Source organism: Crinia signifera, chromosome 2, assembly GCF_055691185.1.
Source record: "Crinia signifera chromosome 2, ASM5569118v1, whole genome shotgun sequence".
NCBI classification, from domain to species: domain Eukaryota; kingdom Metazoa; phylum Chordata; class Amphibia; order Anura; family Myobatrachidae; genus Crinia; species Crinia signifera.
Window position 1 is genome coordinate 320,052,868 of NC_139218.1, and position 22,390 is coordinate 320,075,257.

A 22,390-nucleotide genomic window follows, 5' to 3' on the forward strand; every position below is an offset into this window, starting at 1 on the left:
GGAACCTAGAGAAAGAAACCCGGGTTGGGACAATTAGCTCTGCCCCTGTCCTGTTAAGCCACGCCCACTTTTAGTGGCAGTTGCACCAGGTGTTGCAAGGGTAAATGATGCCACTAGTTTTTAGGAAAATTACCTTTCAAATTTAGCTAATGTGGGCAATTCATCAGTGCCACAATTTTTCCCAATTTTCGATCAAAAGCAGATTGACATTGCTAATTGGTGATCTGTAGGGAGAAATTTAGCATGTTAAAAATCCGTGATTTGCTGATCGTGATCATCTGTGTTTGAATCGGAGGGACGTTTGGGAAGGCAAAACCATGAGTAATAGTTAGTAGACTGACCAATATGGTTATGCAGATATATAAAATTGTGTTTAATTTATTTATTACAAGTTATAAATATAGCGTATACATATTCTGCAGCGCTTTACAGAGAATATTTACCCATTCACAACATTCCCTGAGGCCCCAGTAGAGCTTAAAATCTATGTTCCCTACCACATGTACATGCACACATTCATGCAAGGGATCATTTTTGCTGGGAGCTAGATAACCTACCACTATGTTTTTGAATTGTGAGCTGAAACACGAGTATTGTACCTGGTTAATTCAATAGTTAAGTAGTTATAGCCCTTTAAATCCATGTTACCCTACAGACAGTCTATAGCCCTTTTGTATCTCTGACCGTAAGATGCTTGATATGAAGAACATCGGTAGAAGAAATAAATGATCTCAACTATTGCCTGAAGTTTAAGTAGCTTGAGATTTTTATTTTTTCATTTATCCTTACTGCAGCTGAACATTGATGGCCAAAGCCATTGCTGGATGGGAGAAGTTGGATAGTTGTGAGTGGCAATGTTAGTACTGGCATAGTAGCACAGAATGAGAAGGCGCATGGACAACCTTGAGGCAACATTACATGTAAAACACTATAAACTAATCTAAACCAGAAAAGCCAAAAAAATATATAAAATCATCTTTTAAAATATTAATGAGATTAGAAGACGTTAACTCTATAAGGTTACTGGCTGATCTCAGGTAGCAAACAGGAAAATTGCTAGATAAAGACTATACAAGATACCCTGTAGATATCTCAGAGAGTGCCACACAATTGGAATATAATATAAAATATTTTTTTATTATTAATAATATGTTGGTATGAATATCAACAGTATAAATCAATAGCGACAATATATATTAAAAAAAAAAAAAAAAAAGAATTTGAAAAATAAAACAAACACACACACACACACACAAATTCCCTATAAATTCTGATTATAAAAGTCTGGTAGTACCACAATCAAGTTAGCAAGTTTCTCAATCTCCCACTAAATAATAGGTGTGGGTTCTCAGACTCACTATTTAGTGCATACTGCAGGGTGATAATTTTAAAGAATACCAATGCTCATAAGATGCAAAATATGGATGGGTGTAAGCTGATGCTGGTGAGAGTCACTGTCCGCAGACCGCTCCAGCCACCCCGTTCAGCGGTCGGCATCTGTTGACGAACCGCTGATGCTGTCGTTTGCAGGGGGTGAGCCTTCCGTCATCAGTGTAGATGGAATGCACTGAGCTGCCGGAAAACGACTGCGATTGTAGGCGGTATTGACTGACTCACCAAGACCGATGGTTTGCACTTGGCCAGGTGACGGCTGAGGACATGTATGGTGAGCCGCTCGCCGTTCAAATATGCAGGACAGATTCCGGATGATTGATGGATAATAAACCGGCAGATTGACCAGGAGAAAGATGAAACCACTGAATGTGCCTATAGCGGAGGAACGCGTTGAGGATTGGGGTACACACATACTCCCTTGACAGTTATTACGTTTGGATGTACCTGCTCTACCATCTGGACTTAGCTGAATTTCTATCTGCTGATTTATTATCCACAGGCGACGACCGGTGGCTGGAGCTGTCTGCGGACAGTGGCTCTCACCTACATCAGCTTAAACCCATCCATATATTCCATCTTATGAGCATTGGTATTCTTTATAATTATCACCCTGCAGTATGCCCTAAATCACAGGTCTTTCACCTGTGGCCGTCCAGATGTTGTGGAACTACATGTCCAAGCATGCCCTGACAGTTTTGGCATGCTCTTATAGGAAAAAATGTGGCAATGCATGTTGGAACATGTAGTTTCACAACATCTGGAGGGCCACAGCTTGAAGACCCATGCACTAAATCGTGAGTCTGAGAACCCGCACCTATTATTTAGTGGGAGATTGAGAAACTTGCTAACTTGATTGTGGTACTACCAGACTGTTATAATTAGATGTTATAGGGAATTTATGTGTGTGTATTTGTTCTATTCTATTTTTAAAAAAAATTTTTTATATATATATATATTGTCGATATTGATTTATATTGTTAATATTCATACCAACATAATAATAATAAAAAATTATTTTATATTATATTCCAATTGTGTGGCGCTCTCTGAGATATCTACAGGGGTGTCAATCTCTGTATATATTCTCTTGTATAACATTACATGTAATGCTCAGTACTGCATGGACAATACTGCAAAAGCGACAACTTACTAGTTCAACAGGATATTAGTATTCAAGGCCATGTTATTGGGCACTACTACTGGTGACTTTGTGGGTCATGATGGAGACATCACAACTACAGGTGGCAGTAATGCCACCCTCCCCATCTAACTTGCAGCCCTTTAGGGAAGCTGGAAACCACAATATGTATAGGTAGTGTATGCACTAGGCTTTTTTTGGGCGGGGCATTGATTAGGAAGGAGGGAACATTTTAATGGGTAAAATTTTGGATGCAATGTGTCACTATAGCAGTTTAGTCAAGTGTAATATGGATTAGGGGCACTAAGTATTGCATTCTATTACACTTAATATAACTATTTACCATTTGCCCCAGATGGCCCATCAAAGTCCCTCAGACCACCTCACATACCCCATCAATGCAGTCAGACCACCCCATATTCCCTATCAACCAACCAGAGCACGTATGGTCTAAAGTAGGCATGTCCAAACTATGGCCCTCCAGCTGTTGAGAAACGGTCCCATTATGCCTTGCCACAGGGGGTTGGGATCATTTGGTCTACAGCATGATGGTCGACACCATTAGGTCGACATGGGTCTAGGTCAACATGGTTCTAGGTCGAAAGGTCATTAGTTCGACAGGTCGTTAGTTCGACAGGTCATTAGTTCGACAATGTCTATGACGACACTCAAAAGATCAACATGGTTTTTAACTGTTTTTTTACCTGAATGTCAACACAGTCGACATGGACACAGTTTAAAGTGCACTGCGTCGGTCACGGTGCGCTCGGCACACTATTTTATTCTCCCACCACGCGCTAGTGGATGGTAGGGCATGAAATAGCACGTCGGCTCAAAAAACAATGAAAAACCCCATGTCGACCTTTTGACTGTCGACCTAGACATTGTCGAACTAATGACCTGTCGCAGGTGCCGGATTAATGTCTGTGGGGGCCCTGGACAACAAAATTGTGGGCCTCCCCCTCGCCTGGGACATGGGGTGATCAGGCGGGGAGAGCGGGGTAGGTCCCCCCGGAGACAGTGTGACAAGAGAGCAGGGCAGTGGGGAGATGTGGAGCTGGCAGGTGAGTGGGAGAACACGGCTTCTATCCCCCAGCACTGCTGCAATGCTTCCCACGCTGCGGTGGAAGGGACGCACTGCCTGGACCCCACTGCCTGCCACCCACCCACCTGGAGTGTGGGGGCCCCTGATGTGTGGGGGCCCCGGGGAGCGACCGCCCCTAGTCGCTCCTTGGTGGATCTTCCACTGACCTGTCGAACTAATGACCTTTCGACCTAGAACCATGTCAACCTTTTCCCATGTCGACCTAGAACCATGTCGACCATTTCCCATGTCGACCTAATGGTGTTGACCTAATGAATGTCGACCATCATGCTGTAGACCAAATTACCGCATCCCGCCACAGTTTTGCTATAAAGAAATGGTAAAACTGGCACGCCATGTTGGGAACAGCTGGAGGACCACACTTTGAACATGCCTGGTCTAAAGTGGGTGTATATATATTAAAACCCTATCAGCATGGTGGGTAACTCCTATGGGTAGGTGGCAACAACTGCAGAAAGCAGAAAATAAATGCTGGCCACCCGAGAGAGAGTGCAGCATTTGGACACAAGGAGCATTTAGGGATAAACCACGAGAAGCTAGAAGTTACAGTCCTGCTCAGTGTTGTGCAGGTACAGTAGAAGGTACCCAGGTCAAACCTGGTTGGGGTCATACAGTGGTGCAGGGTCTTGGGTGTATACCTTAGCTCTGGCACACTGCAGCTTTAGAACAGTTGCGGCCCTGAACATATACATACCAAGTAGAGATTTTCTCAGGTAGGGCAATCCCATGGGGCAAATGATGTGCTGATCGTCGCTTTTTATGGCAAAAAGGCAGATTTCCTAGTCCCAGCACCTATTCCTCATTCATTGTGTAGCTCTCTAGAACAGGGAAGGTCACTTTCCTTCGTTTAAAGAAATGGTGAGGACACCGCACTCCGCTGAAACAGCCTAGCGGGATCACTAGTATAAAGATGTTCATCTTTTCATTAAATTGCTTCCATATTCCTATCCTGTGCTTTTATGAATAACCTGCACTGTTTACCTTATGTTTATATGGTGTACTTTGGGATGTAAAATCACATGACTGATTAACCAAATCCTCCATAAAATGCTTTTGATACTCCAGGTACAGTAGCTCATGTGTGCCATACCGGTGTTAACTAAGGACACGAGAGGTATTGCCTAAGGGTTCTCTTTTTCTAGAGGTGCAAACATGTCATTATATGCCTTCATATACGGTTTACTGGCGGCAGCTGGTTATTGTTGGCACTGCATTTCACCAGCCTTTATCTTCTCTTTTACAAGGTAAGGCGGGGCAGTGCGACATCACAGGCAGATATATAGACTGAACACCTGCTGTTTTCTCTCCAGATGATTTAGGGTTTGTATTATGCTGTGTTTGTGGAGAGAGGAAGTTAGCCATCAATGACTGCATTGTGTGAGAACCTGCTCTGCCCATCTGTTTGTGAGCTGCTGCAGTAACATCTCATAATAGGTCTGTCATGCTCACAGCTACTGTATGCTGGGTAATGTGCATTATTGATGTTTAGCCCACACAGTCTAAACCTGATTGCAGAGTTCTGCTATTAATACGAGAAACAGAAAGCACAGAACACTGTCGGCACATTCCCTATAGCACGCATAAGAGCGAACATTGCATAGAGCAGATATTTGCACTTGTGCACATGTGCAGCCTGCGCGGAGTGTCAAAGTGCGATTGCATTTCCGAAGGACGCAACCGCACTTTGAGTGACCGCGGTGGAAGTTGAAAGAGATGGCAACACGGTCATCCCTTCACCACTGCGTCCCAGAGCATAGCCGCAGTGCACTTGCCTTCGCAGAAGGGTAGGTGTTCTCATGCAAGATGGCCTTCCCCTGTGCTGGGCAGCCTTCCCCTGTGCTGGGCGGCCTTCTCATGCTGGCGGGCCTTTCCCTGTGCTGGGTGGCCTTCTCATGCTGGGCTGCCTTCCCCTGTGCTGGGCTGCCTTCTCATGCTGGGGGGCCTTTCCCTGTGCTGGGTGGCCTTCTCATGCTGGGCTGCCTTCTCATGCTGGGATGCCTTTCCCTGTGCTGGATGGCCTTCTCATGCTGGGCGGCCTTCCCCTGTGATGGGCGGCCTTCCCCTGTGCTGGGTGGCCTTCTCATGCTGGGCTGCCTTCCCCTGTGATTGGCGGCCTTCCCCTGTGCTGGGTGGCCTTCTCATGCTGGGCTGCCTTCCCCTGTGCTGGGCTGCCTTCCCCTGTGCTGGGCGGCCTTCTCATGCTGGGCGGCCTTCCCCTGTGCTGGGTGGCCTTCCCCTGTGCTGGGTGGCCTTCCCCTGTGCTGGGCGGCCTCTAGCATGCAAAAAAACTGCAGTTGCAGTTTTGCAAAAAAGCAATTGATGCTGAATTCGCCCCCAATGTACAGTATTTTTAGTACATTACTTTAAGAATGCTCAGTTTGGAAATCCAAAGCCACCCCTTTATTCTAGCCAATATTGGTGGTTATTTTCCTCTCTGACATAGTTTGTCACTAAATATAATGTCATTTTTTTAAATTAGAATGAGTCTGTAGTTCTTTATCATCAAAAGAAGTATTACTCAGTATAACATTTAGTTATTTTGATCTTAATAGGAAACTATTCATATATTCTGTGGTTTTTGCACTGTGGATTTGTGTGTGTGTGTGTGTGTGTGTGTTGGGTTGGGAGTGCTCGGTTGTTCAGGATCTCAGCCGTTCGTCTGTTCGGGCATTCCTGTGTTTGGATGGGCCTTAAGACTAGTAAATAGATAAATAATAAATTATGTAAAGCTGATTTTTCACTGAGGAATTGACTAGGAACAACAATGACTGGGCAGTGAAGCTGTAGGATGCCCCAGATCACAGAAACGGCAGGCCACAGCATGTAGAAACCACTTCCTGCAGATTCTACAGTTTCGCCAAATTGTTCTTAGACCGTTTTTTAAAGGATTGTTCTGGGCTCCTTAGTTACAGTGAAAATAAATCGAAATACTGTTTTATACAATAACATTATACAGAAAACTTTGTTTCCAACTTTGTGGCGACATTTTGAGTCAGGGCCTTTCCCTTTTTAGTATAAAAATGTCCCGTCCACAAATCAAATCTGTAAAAAGTTAAATGAAAATGTTTTTCTGAGCTTGGATGTACTCGACTAGTCCATATTTACCTACTTTTTCTGTCTCCTCTCCAGGCGTAGCCCAGAAAGAAGACTGTCAGCTGCACTTCGGGGGATGGGGACTGTATAGCAACCCCCAGTATAGCACATACCACACTTTGCGGGTATATGGGGAGAGGGCAGGGCTAAAATGAAGCTATTTGCATAATTTTAGCCCCACCCCCTTCCTGAAGATCGGAGGTTCAGGGCATTTAAACAGCAAAGCGGGGAGGTGCGGGTGGTCCAGGGGCATGCGGGAGGCTTGCCCACCTTTCTGAGGAGTTGGGAGGAGGATCCTGCCATTCTAGGATGGTAGGCAGGTGTTGAATAGTTTGCAAAGAATCCTTACTGCTACCCCATCGTACATCTTTGGGGTGAAATAGATTGCAGACTGCACACCAAACATAAATCACCCACCTTATACCTGACCCGTCTAATATCAATAAACTTTTAACCAAAGTTATTGCCAGGGCGACAAGAGCTGAGTTTTGATGTGAAACGTACAGATAAAGATGCGGGTTGAATTATTAAAGAATCCGGGTCCAACCTGCATCGACCCAGGTAACAGTGCGGTTCAAACAGCACAGCCCGAGTCATCAAACCTGGGTCACTATAAAAGCATAGAGAGACAGATCACCGGCACTTGGAGATGACATCATCTCAGAACACTGGTAGTACTCTCAGTTGGTCTACACAGGGACCGAGCCCACAGTGAATTGGCAGGGCTCCATCTCCCCTGCCGGTGTGTTAAGGTCAGTCTCACGACATTCAACCGTTTGCCCCATAAAGATGCAGTGTTCACTGGTGGGTCCCATCTCACGGTCCAGCAGCAGCAGCGGCGGGTGCACCTTGTTTGCTGCAGCTTAAACTGAGCAGTACCAGGCAAGAGCCATCCTGTCTCCTATTGCAGGTGTAAGCAGAGCAGGACTCCAGGGATAGAGCCAAGTAACTATGCAGCAGTAGTGGTTGCGTCACAGAGCTTTGTTCGTCCACACTTGGATGCCGATGTGAACCACGAAGGTGCCGCTGTAAATGCAGGCGTCCCTTCAGGGCTTGGAGCCCGGAGACTGGTGACTCCATTCCCTTAGGAGGTATGCCCCTGACTCCATATTAATGTCCATGATTTTGCAATGAGATGTTCAGGTATGCACACACCTTTGGCCATGTAGTATTTTACTTCCCTGGAGTACTGGGGCACTTTGTGGTTATATTAGCTCTCAATGTAAGATTGTATATGTGACGTAGTGTTGCTGTTCTCAGTGCATTTACTACCTACTGTAACATTTATTGTCGATAATGCCTGAGCATAGAAGCAGGGCATGCAAGCAGTAAACACCATCAATCTTTAGAACCATGGCAATGTAATGGTTCCTCATTGTCATGCTATTGAGTCCGCCCTGTCTTTTTTGCCAATTACATGCCAAAATCAATGTTTTCAATCTTAAAAGTGGCTGATGTAATAAATGACAGCGTTATCTTAGCAACATGATGAATGCTGTATATAACATGTATCCCCTTTTTCTCTGTTTTCATCTGCACATTTTGTTCCTGTATTTTTCAAGTTTACTGTAAGGTATAAAAAATACCTCTGTGTAACAACAATGGTCTCATTCTCATCGCAGTAACAATCATGAGTAAGAAAAACAATGGCAACATACGGGGAAATACAATCCCGAGACCTTTACGTGTTCATGTCTGTTTGTAGGCAGGAAATTCAGTTCACTACCTGCCCTAGCAATGCATATTGGGCCTGATTCAGCCCCTTTCCAATAGTGGGGGTATGCGCATGTGCAAATCCCCATGTGCGAATGCCTACGGTGAGCTTTTATGGGCGTCCCCATATAAAAACTCTGGGCATTCCCCTGGGAAAGCTAGCGAGGGGATGCGGGGGCTTTTGGCGGGGCGCCGCTGACCTGTTCCCTAGGCTGCGAGTATACACAGCCAGCAAACAGGTCTGAATCAGGCCCATTTTGTCAGCCAGAAATGTTTTCCCTTTTTTACAATGTAATCCAACAAACAATTTATGGTGTGCTTATGTATTTACGGCAGTGCAAAGGATATATTTAGTGACCACACAATAAATAAATATACACTCACATTGGTTATATATTCAAAAAAAAAGAAATGAATGTGGTATGGTAAAAAAAATATACACAGCGTTCTACATGGTGAACGTTTACAGCTGCTATGCCCGGCATATGGAATTACTTGTCCAGCATGATTCCATTGCCATTAAAACCACTTGGCACCAATATTTTACCACAGGCAATGAAGTCATCTGCCACCGGGCTCCTGCTCCCAAGGGGGCACCTCTTCTCCCTTGAATCAGTTTACAAAAAGCCGTCACTATCCCTTCTGTGGCTGACTACCCCTAATAGCAGAACAATACATGTCACACTTTACAGTGTCCCCCCCCTAGCTATATGAAGTTACTATACTGTAGAGCTCTGCCTAATGCTAATGGTCAGAATCTGCATACTTACTGTGCTGGTGCAAAAAGCTCTATACGTGAGTTGTTTACCTGAAAGTGAGAAAGGTCATAGGTTCTAATCCTGGGTATGTCTGCTAAGCAATATACTTGTTTAAAATAAATTATAATGTAAATAGATGTCTTGCAATGTAACAAGATTTATAGAAATATTTTCTGCATTATTTTTATATGGGGGGGCACCAATATTTATCTTGCCTCTGGGAAACTGGGACAAACTTATGCCCCCGGTTACTGCCTCACAGCACTAAGGTCATGAGTTCAACAGCTTATCATGGCTAATCTGTGTTGAGTTTGTATGTTCTCACTGTGATTGCATGCGATCCCCCGGGTTTTCCTCTTTCCCCCAAAACTCAAAAAAACATACTGGTAGGTTAACTTGGGCACAAAAAATAACGCTAGTGTGTATATACGTTTGTGTGTTAAGAAATGATGGTCTTATTCAGCATCAGTTGCAGTTTTGCTAAAATTACAAAACTGCAACTGCTTACTATATTGCATGATGGGAGTCACGCAGGGAAAGGCCGGCCCAGCATGATAAGGTCCGTCCTGCATTGTAATCACAATCGCATGGCAAATATCGCCCCAATCACAGCAATTAGGGTCTACACCTGCTTTTAGTATATTTACCTGGGTCGGGGAATTTTTATGTAAATCCAGTGCATTTGTGATGTGATTGACTTCCATGCTGTTACACGATACTAAGATACCCCACCAGTGTCCATAAATGCTTATATTTATATATTACCCTTCCATTTCATTTGTATTTGAGCAAAATTTGTGTTTAGTGAATTCCATTTGATTACATTTTGCCCTAACAGTCCATTGGGGATATTGAGACCTGATTGCTGCATTGCTTAATTGCGGAGTCCAGTGATCAGGTAATCTCTGCCCAGCCAGAGTGAAAACCTGCCCAGTGCAAGCCTGCAAATTGCTGGATCGGCGAATCGCTTCAAATTCATTTGCAAGCATCTCATCGTCGAATGATGTTTCCAGTGTGTGCAGTCTTTGCGTAGCCCAGGACGTACTCAGCGGCTGTGATAAGGCTGGAGCTGATGTCACATAATTTCCCCTCAAACGCCTGGGCAAGCATGTGTTTTCCCTGACACTCCCAGTAAACATACCGTTTGAGTCAGTGTTTGCCAGCTTCCCAATAGCTCTTAAAGGAATTGGCCTGTGCAAACCTGCGTTGGTGCTGCTGGTTCTGAAGCTACCTGGTGGGGGCAGCAATAACCTCCTACAACACATATGTTTGGAGTTGCCCATATTCTATTTTTAATTATAATTAGCTTGGTGATTCTTTGTTTTCTAGACAAATTCTGTTTTCTAGGGTTGTTTTACATAATAGTTTACTCTTTTAACCCCTTCCCGACATTTGACGTATATATACGTCATCAGTGCCAGATTAAGCCTTCGGGGGGCCCGGGGCACTTTAGACAGGGGGGCCCCCTTGCACTTGTCATTACTGGCAGCAAACTGCATGGGGGAATATTACACTGTCAAAACACAGAGTAAAGGCAGTATAAACTTGGTCAATGCGTAACTTCAGTGGATATATATATATATATATATATATATATATATATATATATATATATATATATATGAAGTCAGTGGACCGCGGCACTCAGGACTTGGCGATGAATGGACATGTAGCCACTCTAGTGAAGTTTCAGCCTCTTTATTAGGCTTTTCTCAAAAAACTGCTTACATTTTTTGAGAAAAGCCTAATAAAGAGGCTGAAACATCACCAGAGTGGCTACGTGTCCATTCATTGCCAAGTCCTGAGTGCCGCAGTCCACTGACTTCATATAGATTGGGGCCCAGCGGCTGCTGTGACCCCACCGAAGGCACAAGGCAGGAATCCCCATTGGCGGAGCTGAGTGCCGGCATCCAACACAGTATATATATATATATAAATCTCTTATATATTTGGCTACATCTGTCACTCAAAGTGTGTCTGGAGCTGTAACGCTGGGTTGTGGACTTCCATCTTAATTTATGATTGTCATCACCTGTTTTAAACAGGGTAATTGATAAGAAAGGTGTTTAAGCACAGGTGATGGTAATCCATAAATTAAGAAGAAAGTCCAGAAACAGAGCAATGTGTCCCTCCTGGAGAGGGTCATGTTGGGAGGTATGCACCTCCCTCCCCCCCCCCCATTCACGGCATCCCCACTATAAAATGGCACATGCAAAACACTGACATGGCTATGGTCGACAATGAAAAAGGTTGACAAGATTTATTTTTCACTTTTTCAATGTTTTCATATTCATTCTCATGTGTCGAAATGGACACCAATGAAGTGCCACACTTATGTCAACATTTACATGTGTTGACCTTTCTGTGTTGATTTTTTCTTGTGGCGATTCGTGGCACCCCCGCGACCCCCCTCCCGCGATTTGCAGCACACCCCCCGCAATTCGCGGCACCCCCGGTGACTCCCGCGATTCGCGGCCCCACCCCATGACACACCCCCCCCTCCTGCGATTCGCGGCACCCCGCGCCCCCCCCCTCCCACGATTCGCGCCAACCCCCCGGGCCCCCCCTCCCGCGGTTCACGGTGCCCCCCACGACCCCCCCTACCGCGATTCCCCACCCCTGACCCCCCCTCCTGTCATTGCGGCAACCCCCCGCCCCCGGGACCCACCCTCCCGCAATTCACTGCAACCCCCGCGCCCCCCCTCCCACAATTCGCGGCACCCACCCCCCCCCCCCGCGACCCCCCCTCCCGCAATTCACGGCATCCACCCATGACCCCTCCTCCCGTGATTCGCGGACACCCCTCACCTCCTCCCTCCCCCCCACCCCCGCGCGCGATTCACGGCAACCCCAGTATTAAATGGCACATGCAAAACACTGGCACGGCTATGGTCGACAATGAAAAAGGTTGACATGAGTTTTTGAAGATTTATTTTTCTCTTTTTGAATGTTTTCATATTCATTATCATGTGTCGACATGGACACTTATGTCAACATTTACATGTGTTGAACTTTCTGTATTGATTTTTTCTTGTGGCGATTCGCGCCCTCCCCCCCCGCGACCCTCCTCCCGCGATTTGCAGCACACCCCCCACAATTCGCGGCACCCCCGGTGACTCCCGCGATTCGCGGCCCCACCCCGTGACACCCCTCCCCCCTCCTGCGATTCGCGGCACCCCGCGACCCCCCCTCCCACGATTCGCGCCGGGCCCCCCCCACGACCCCCCCTACCACGATTCCCCACCCCTGACCCCCCCTCCTGTCATTGCGGCAACCCCCCGCCCCCGCGACCCACCCTCCTTCGATTCACTGCAACCCCCCGCGCCCCCCCTCCCACAATTCGCGGCACCACATCCCCCCCCGCGAACCCCCCCTCCCGCAATTCACGGCATCCACCCCTGACCCCTCCTCCCGTAATTCGCGGACACCCCTCACCTCCTCCTTCCCCCCCACCCCCGCGCGCGATTCACGGCAAACCCAGGATTAAATGGCACATGCAAAACACTGGCACGGCTATGGTCGACAGTGAAAAAGGTTGACATGAGTTTTTGAAGATTTATTTTTCTTTTTTGGAATGTTTTCATATTCATTCTCATGTGTCGACATGGACACCGATGAAGTGCCACACTTATGTCAACATTTACATGTGTTGAACTTTCTGTGTTGATTTTTTCTTGCAGCAATTTTTTTCCAGTGACAACTATGAACTATGTGCACGTCAACCTACACATCATCAACCAATTCTTTGTATAATATATAACACCTGTTCTGTTTTACTGTAGGTGTTTTAAGTCAGACCTTTTACTGCTACTATTACTGTTTATGTAAATGCATTCTGATTGACAGCAACATCCTACCATCCTTCTACAAGAATATATAACCAACTAGGTGATTCATCGCACCCCGTGCCCCCCCCTCCCGCAATTCACGGCCCCCCCGCGCACCCCCCCTCCCGCGATTCGCAACCCCCCTCGCGCAATTCACGCCCCCTCCCACGCTTTGCGGACCCCCACCCTCTCCCGCGATTCGCCGACACCTGCGCCCCCCCTCCCTTGATTCATGGCACCCCCCGCGCCCCTCCCGCAATTCACGGCACCCCTAAGCCCCTCTTTAGTCCCCCGTATACTCACACACCCCTATCACTACCCAGCTTCCTGCTCTCCTTAACCGTAACTTCCACCACTCGGGAGTCGCTGACGCTGTTTTGCCCACATGCCCCTATCATGCCTCATAGCCCAGCCTCCTGCTCTCATGCACCCGAACTCCCACCCAGTAGGAGTAGACACTGACTAAGGGCCACCATCCTGTACTGCCACGCTGGACCCTCACCCACTGGCAGAAGCTGCACAGTATCTCCCACCCTCCTCGTAGTCCCCCTTATGCCCACACACCCCTATCACTACCTAGCCTCCTGTTTTCCTGTATCGTGACCTCCGCCAGTGGGGAGCCGCTGACTCAGAAACACCCTACTATACTATTGCACACACACACACCTAAACAACATGCACACACAGCCCCCCCCCCCACACCCACAAATGTCACTGTACCATCCACACTATCAATGTACATCTTACTCTGTAACCGCTTTTTAATTAAACAAAACAATACACACCCCCTTCCACATCATATGCTCTCTATTTAACACATTTCACCTATAACTCAAGTTGCAATACAGGCCATCTTTCATACAATTCTAACCATCTTTCTCATATGCAAATGTTCACAAATTAAGGGGGCGCAGCCCCTTACGACGGTGTGAAGAGCGCCCGTAGGGCGCGATGAATCACCTAGTATATATATATATATATATACACACACATACATACATACATACATACATACATACCACATACCACATAAAAAGCCTGTGTTTGTCCCTCTGCACCTTATTCTGTAGGAGACCTCACAGTCCCAGTGCTGCCTCTGATTAAAAGCCCTACCATGACTAGGCTGCTGCTGTTATCCATGGGCCTGAGAAGCATGTAATGAGCTCCACAAATCAGAGCTCAGCAAAAAAGTCTCAGCCTCTGCCCTCTGGTGAAAAGTGTAATGGGACTTAGTCAACTCCCAGTAATGCACTGCACATCTGGCTCCCAATGCTCAGCACCATTAATCATTGTCACATTGGCAAATAGGTGAAGCTGCAGCACTACCCCACTCCCATGCACAAAACCTTTAGCTAAAAAAAAAAAAAAAAATTTTTTTTAAAAATACATGCCAACCACAGGGGGCCCCTAGCTAGAGGAGGGCCCAGGGGCACTGACCCCTTGTGCCCCCATTATAATCCGGCCCTGTACGTCATGGCCGGGATGTACTTCCCGACACATGACGTATATATACGTCATGACTTTAAACTGTCCCCGCGTCTATAGACGCGGTGACAGTTTAAACATGTCTGCTGTCCCTGACAGCAGACATGTCCCTGCATGCCCAGGGGGGGTGGCGATGCCTCCCCCCCGTCGGCGATCGCTGTGATTGGCTGTTCAATGTGAACAGCCAGTCGCAGCGTTTTCCTGTGTTACCGGCGAATCAGACGCTCGGTAACACCCCACCTGCCCCCAAGGCTGTAATTGGTCCGTCGGACCGACGGACCAATCACAGCCAAGGCGCGTCATTTAAACTAACGGTGACTGCGCTGCAGACGCCATTCCGGTCTGGAATTGCGTGCAGAGCGGTCACCGGCCACTCTGTCGTGCTATACATACCTGAACCTTGCCTGATACTTACCTGATCACCGCTGATCACCGCTGGTAGCGTGCTGCCAGCAGCTGGATGCTTCCTGGATCTTGTGACTTCCTGTGTGCTGCTGCTGCAGTGTCATAGAGTCACAGATCGTGAGAGATAGTGACAGAGAGTGACAGAGAGTGATAGAGAATGCTATATTTTGTGTCTGCTGCACCCCTTTTGTGCTGATCAGTATATCTGTGCTGATCAGCAACTTTTTGGTTTTTTTTTTTATATATATACCTGTCAGTTGCACCAAAGGTTGTGCTGCCTGTGCAACTGACTGCTGCCCCCCCTGCTGCCCCCCCTTTTGTGCTGATCAGTTTAAATTAATTAACTGATCAGCAACTTTTTGGGGGTCCAGGTTTTTTTTTTTATATTATACCCTGTCAGGTTGCACCCACAGTTGTCTGCCTGCTGCCCCTCACTGCTAATCAGTGTTGCATCACTGCATCACTGATCTGCAGGTTTTTTTTGGGGGGGGGGGGATTGCAGTGGGGTTTTGTTTTTACACCCACGTTGCTTTTGTGGGTGTCCTGTGGCCGCTGATCAGTGACGTACATCACTGAACAGCATTTTTGGCACAGGGTTGATATCATTTTTTTTCTGCAGTTTTTTTAAATTGTTTTTTTTTTTTGGAGAGTGCTGTGGTTTATTACACCCACGTTGCTTTTGTGGGTGTCCTGTGGCCGCTGATCAGTGACGTACATCACTGAACAGCATTTTTGGCACAGGGTTGATATAATTTGTTTCTGCAGTTTTTTTTTGGAGAGTGCTGTGGTTTATTTTTTTTTTTTATTGTTTTTACACCCACGTTGCTTTTGTGGGTGTCCTGTTGCCTTTGAGCGCTGTTCAGTGACGGACGTTACTGACCAACATCTGTGCTCAATTTTTGGCGCAGGACCTTTTTTTTTTTTTTTTTAACCCCTTCAATTTTTTTTTTTTTATTGGGATCAAATTCCTGTATAAAGTATTTTTTTTTCTGCTCTACATACACACTACACACTACATACCCCCCGTGTTGAAATAAAGTTTGTACCCCCCCTACACTATACACGTGTTGAAACATTACACTTACAGAAACACAAAAATAAAAATGGCATCCCAAATGTCATCCCAAATGTCATCCCAGTCATCCAGAAGAATGTATTCAGCGGAGGAGGCATATGCCATGCTTGCCTCTGACTCTGACACAGCCAGTGATGCAAGCAGGGAATTTGAAGGATTCGTCTTAAGCTCCTCTTCCTCCTCTAGTGATGAGGGACCCCCTCAAAGACGCCCCCGTAGAGCAGCTGAGACCCCCCCCCCCCAAATGATTGATCCCGTATGGACCCCACCACCAGACAATTTTGAGCCCCAGGTTCCTGAGTTTTTGGCCATCCCAGGAATCCAATTTGATTCAACAGGTCTCAGAGAAATTGACTTTTTCAAATTATTTTTCTCTGATGATTTTATAAATTTAATGGTGGACCAAAGTAATTTATATGCCCAGCAAATTATTGCTCAAAACCCCACGTCATCATTTGCTAGGTGGACCCCTGTAGATGCAGTAGAGATGATGACGTTTTGGGGTCTGGTGTTACATATGGGCATAGTAAAAAAGCCAGAAATTAGGCAATATTGGAGTACAGATGTTCTGTACAGCACCCCATTTTACCGTATGGCCATGACTCGGACTCGTTTTGAGACAATCCTTAAATTTTTACATTACACCGATAATGCACAGTGCCCACCCAGAGATGATCCCACCTTTGACCGGCTATTCAAAGTCAGGCCGGTCATTGATCATTTGAGTGCCAAATTTGCAGAGATGTACATCCCTGAAAAATGTATTTGTATCGACGAGTCCCTTATACATTTTAAAGGAAGGGTTAAATTCCGCCAGTACCTTCCCAGTAAGAGGGCAAGGTATGGCATAAAAATGTATAAACTGTGTGAAAGCACCTCAGGGTACACCCACAGGTTTAGGGTATATGAAGGGAAGGATTCAAGAATTGAACCGCCAGAATGCCCCCCCTCCCTCGTAGGTGTTAGTGGAAAAATTGTCTGGGATTTAGTGCACCCCTTCCTGGATAAAGGTTATCACCTCTTTGTGGATAACTTTTACACTAGCATCCCCCTGTTTAAGGCCCTTGGTTCAAGAGGTACAGCAGCTTGCGGTACTGTGCGCAAGAACCAAAGAGGCCTCCCAAAAACGCACATTGCCCAAGTACTGAGAAGGGGTGAAAGCAGAGCACAATCCACCGAAAATATGTTGTTGGTCAAATATAAGGACAAGAGGGATGTCCTTATACTGACAACAATTCATGGAGACAGTACCACCTCCATCCCTGTATGAGGTACCAGTACCCACACCTCAAAACCTAATTGTATCCTAGATTACAATAAGTACATGGGCGGAGTGGATCTTTCAGATCAGGTACTGAAGCCGTACAGTCCCCTGCGGAAAACAAAAATCTGGTACAAGAAGCTGGCCGTGTATATCATCCAGATGGCACTGTATAACGCTTACGTGCTATTCCGTTCTACCAGCCAGAGGGGGACATTTATGCACTTTCAAGAGGAAGTCATAAAGAGCCTAATATTTGGGAACCAGCAGGCAGAGGGCCCCAGTACTTCTAGTACTGGCCCCCGTATTGTACCAGGGCAGCATTTTCCCAACGAAATCCCCTCCACTGCAAGAAAGGGCAGGACACAAAAAAGGTGCAAAGTTTGCTATAAAAAGGGAATAAGAAAGGATACTATTTTCCACTGTGAAACTTGCCCCGACAAACCCGGCCTATGTATAAAGGAGTGTTTTAAAATATACCACACATCTATGGATTATTAGGTTCATAATTTCACCGTGCTTCGGGGGTCTTGCTAATGCCACATAGCACCCACCATTCATTCCACCAGAATCTGAGCTGCAAAATCCAAAAACCACTCCTTCCCTTCTGAGTCTTGCCATGCACCCAACTGGTATTTTTTGGTCACATATGAGGCATTGCCGTACTCGGGAGAAATTGGGGCACAGATTTTGGGGTGCTTTGTCTCCTTCATTCCTTGTGAAAATGAAAAATTTTGAGCCAGAACTGCATTTTTGTGTAAAAAATGTAATTTTTCATTTGCACAGCCCAGTTGTATCAAAATTGGTGAAACCCCTGGGGGTTTGAAATGTACACTATACCCCTAGATGAATTCCCTGAGGGGTGTAGTTTGCAAAATGGGGTCACTTGTGGGGGGGTTCCACTGTATTGGTGCTTTGGGGGTCTTGCTAATGCGACATAGCACCCACCAACATTCCACCAGAATCTGTGCTGCAAAATCCAAATATCACTCCTTCCCTTCTGAGTCCTGCCATTTTTTGGTCACACATGAGGCATTGCCGTACTCGGGAGAAATTGGGGCACAGATTTGGGGGTGCTTTGTCTCCTTCATTCCTTGTGAAAATGAAAAATTTTGAGCCAGAACTGCATTTTTGTGTAAAAAAATTAATTTTTCATTTTCACTGCCCAGTTGTACCACAATTGGTGAAACCCCTGGGGGTTTGAAATGTACACTATACCCCTAGATGAATTCCCTGAGGGGTGTAGTTTGCAAAATGGGGTCACTTGTGGGGGGGTTCCACTGTATTGGTGCTTCGGGGGTCTTGCTAATGCGACATAGCACCCACCAACATTCCACCAGAATCTGAGCTGCAAAATCCAAAAATCACTCCTTCCCTTCTGAGTCCTGCCATGCACCCAAATGGTATTTTTTGGTCACATGTGAGGCATTGCCGTACTCGGGAGAAATTGGGGCACAGATTTTGGGGTGCTTTGTCTCCTTCATTCCTTGTGAAAATGAAAAATTTTGAGTCAGAACTGCATTTTTGTGTAAAAAATGTAATTTTTCATTTGCACAGCCCAGTTGTATCAAAATTGGTGAAACCCCTGGGGGTTTGAAATGTACACTATACCCCTAGATGAATTCCCTGAGGGGTGTAGTTTGCAAAATGGGGTCACTTGTGGGGGGGTTCCACTGTATTGGTGCTTCGGGGGTCTTGCTAATGCGACATAGCACCCACCAACATTCCACCAGAATCTGAGCTGCAAAATCCAAAAATCACTCCTTCCCTTCTGAGTCCTGCCATGCACCCAAATGGTATTTTTTGGTCACATGTGAGGTATTGCCGTACTCGGGAGAAATTGGGGCACAGATTTTGTGGTGCTTTGTCTCCTTCATTCCTTGTGAAAATGAAAAATTTTAAACCAGAACTGCATTTTTGTGTAAAAAATGTAATTTTTCATTTGCACAGCCCAGTTGTATCAAAATTGGTGAAACCCCTGGGGGTTTGAAATGTACACTATACCCCTAGATGAATTCCCTGAGGGGTGTAGTTTGCAAAATGGGGTCAATTGTGGGGGAGTTCCACTGTATTGGTGCTTCGGGGGTCTTGCTAATGCGACATAGCACCCACCAACATTCCACCAGAATCTGAGCTGCAAAATCCAAAAATCACTCCTTCCCTTCTGAGTCCTGCCATGCACCCAAATGGTATTTTTTGGTCACATGTGAGGCATTGCCGTACTCGGGAGAAATTGGGGCACAGATTTTGGGGTGCTTTGTCTCCTTCATTCCTTGTGAAAATGAAAAATTTTGAGCCAGAACTGCATTTTTGTGTAAAAAATGTAATTTTTCATTTGCACAGCCCAGTTGTATCAAAATTGGTGAAACCCCTGGGGGTTTGAAATGTACACTATACCCCTAGATGAATTCCCTGAGGGGTGTAGTTTGCAAAATGGGGTCACTTGTGGGGGGGTTCCACTGTATTGGTGCTTCGGGGGTCTTGCTAATGCGACATAGCACCCACCAACATTCCACCAGAATCTGAGCTGCAAAATCCAAAAATCACTCCTTCCCTTCTGAGTCCTGCCATGCACCCAAATGGTATTTTTTGGTCACATGTGAGGCATTGCCGTACTCGGGAGAAATTGGGGCACAGATTTTGGGGTGCTTTGTCTCCTTCATTCCTTGTGAAAATGAAAAATTTCGAGCCAGAACTGCATTTTTGTGTAAAAAATGTAATTTTTCATTTGCACAGCCCAGTTGTATCAAAATTGGTGAAACCCCTGGGGGTTTGAAATGTACACTATACCCCTAGATGAATTCCCTGAGGGGTGTAGTTTGCAAAATGGGGTCACTTGTGGGGGGGTTCCACTGTATTGGTGCTTCGGGGGTCTTGCTAATGCGACATAGCACCCACCAACATTCCACCAGAATCTGAGCTGCAAAATCCAAAAATCACTCCTTCTCTTCTGAGTCCTGCCATGCACCCAAATGGTATTTTTTGGTCACATGTGAGGCATTGCCGTACTCGGGAGAAATTGGGGCACAGATTTTGGGGTGCTTTGTCTCCTTCATTCCTTGTGAAAATGAAAAATTTGGAGCCAGAACTGCATTTTTGTGTAAAAAAATTAATTTTTCATTTTCACTGCCCAGTTGTACCACAATTGGTGAAACCCCTGGGGGTTTGAAATGTACACTATACCCCTAGATGAATTCCCTGAGGGGTGTAGTTTGCAAAATGGGGTCACTTGTGGGGGGGTTCCTAACTTTTAGCATCTTATGGTGCCTAGAAACCTACATGGTGCCTAAAAAATAATCTCATAAAAAGGAGGCTCCAAAATCAAGTAGGTGCTCCTTCTATTATGAAGCCTGTGGTTTGGTCAACGTGCACACTAGGGCCACATATAGGATATTTATGAAAACAAAAGAATTGGGGGAATCAATTTTTAGTCACATTTCTCTAGTAAAATCTACTGTGTTCCTTAGAAAAATGTATTAAAATTGCAAATCTGCAAAAAAAATGAAATTTTGAAATTACACCTACACTTTGTTTTAATTTCTGTGAAACACCTAAAGGGTTAACAAACTTCCAAAATGCTGTTTTGAATACTGTGAGGGGTGCAGTTTTTGAAATGGCATCATTTATGGGGGTGTCTCACATACAAGTCCCTCAAAGTCACATCAGAACTGAACTGGTCCCTAAAAAAATCAGTGTTTGAAATTTTCTTGAAAATTTGAGAATTTGCTATTCATATTTTAAGCCTCCTAGTGTCCAAAAAAATTAAAAGGAGGCTAAAATAATGATGGAAACATAAAGTAGACATATGGTCTATGTTAGTTATTAACTATTTTGAGTGGTATGATTATTTGTCTCACAAGCAGAAAATTTAACATTTTGAAAATTGCTAAATTTTCCATTTTTTTATGACATTTTGGTATTTTTCACAAAAAAACACAGACTGTATTGACCCAAATTTACCACTAACTTGAAGTACAATGTGTCACGAGAAAACAATCTCAAAATCAAATCACTGGGATAAGTAAAAGCAAAAAAAAGTTATCCCCACTTAAGTGATACATGTCAGATTTGAAAAAAAGGGCTCTGTCAGGAAGGCAAAAACATGCTGCGTCAGGAAGGGGTTAAGAGTAGTTATTGTATATAGTTACCTATTACATTTATTTTTTACAGTTTAATTAACACACCTTTCTCCATACCATTAGTCCCAAGATAATTTATTAACTTCTTAGAATAATTCTTGCACATATTTCTATAAATATATTGTGCATATTTGTGTTAGATATTTAGGTTTATGGCCAAAATAACAAAATATATATAACTAGTAAAAAGGCAGTCAAAATTAAGGCTTCTGCAATATACTTTCACTTTGAGCTGTGACAGTTTTTAGCCTACAAACTCCACTCCACCACTAGGGCATACTTGCCTACTTTTGAAAACTAGTTCCAGGGAGATTATGGTTGGTAGTAGAATTTTGAAAGCACCCTATTGAGGGGGTGTGTAATGCTCCACCCAAAGGGTATGTGACCCCACAAAGTAATCACTCCCACAGCAGGGCTGACTCAGGTGGGAAGGGGACATGGCTGACAGGGAATGGAGGACATGGCTGACACAGGGGGAGGGGAACATGGGCCATGGCTGGCACAGGAGAATGGGGTCAGGACTGGCACAGGGGAATAGGGTCAGGGCTGACACAGGGGGAAGGGGACATGGCAGACAGGGTTAGGGGGACATGGCTGACACAGGTGGAAGGGTACATGGCTGACACAGGGGGACATGGCTGACAGGGTTACGGGGACATGGCTGACACAGGTGGAAGGGTACATGGCTGACACAGGGGGAGGGGGACATGACTGACACAGGAATGGGGACATGGCTGACACAGGGGGTCATGATGTGAGGCATAATGTTTAATGGGCATCACAGTCTGTAAGGGGCAACATGTAAGGGGCATCACAGTGTGAGGCGTAATGTGTAATGGGCATCACAGTCTGAGGCACAACGTGGGCATTACAGTGTTTGGTATAACAAGTAATGGGCATTACGGCATTGCTTAAGCCATGGCATAATGTGTAATGGACATTACGGTGTGTGGCATTATGTGAAATGGGCATTATGGACGGTCGGCATTATGTTTA

The 22,390-nt window shown here is 45.5% G+C and overlaps 1 long non-coding RNA gene across 1 annotated transcript; it reads left to right on the forward strand.

Moving 5' to 3' along the window:
* The first annotated feature begins 2,394 nt into the window (after window positions 1-2,394).
* LOC146057643 (uncharacterized) lies at window positions 2,395-8,333 on the forward strand. Its single transcript, XR_014469757.1, has 2 exons — window positions 2,395-4,958; window positions 6,768-8,333. It is a non-coding gene; the product is annotated as an uncharacterized LOC146057643 (long non-coding RNA).
* The last annotated feature ends 14,057 nt before the right edge of the window (window positions 8,334-22,390 follow it).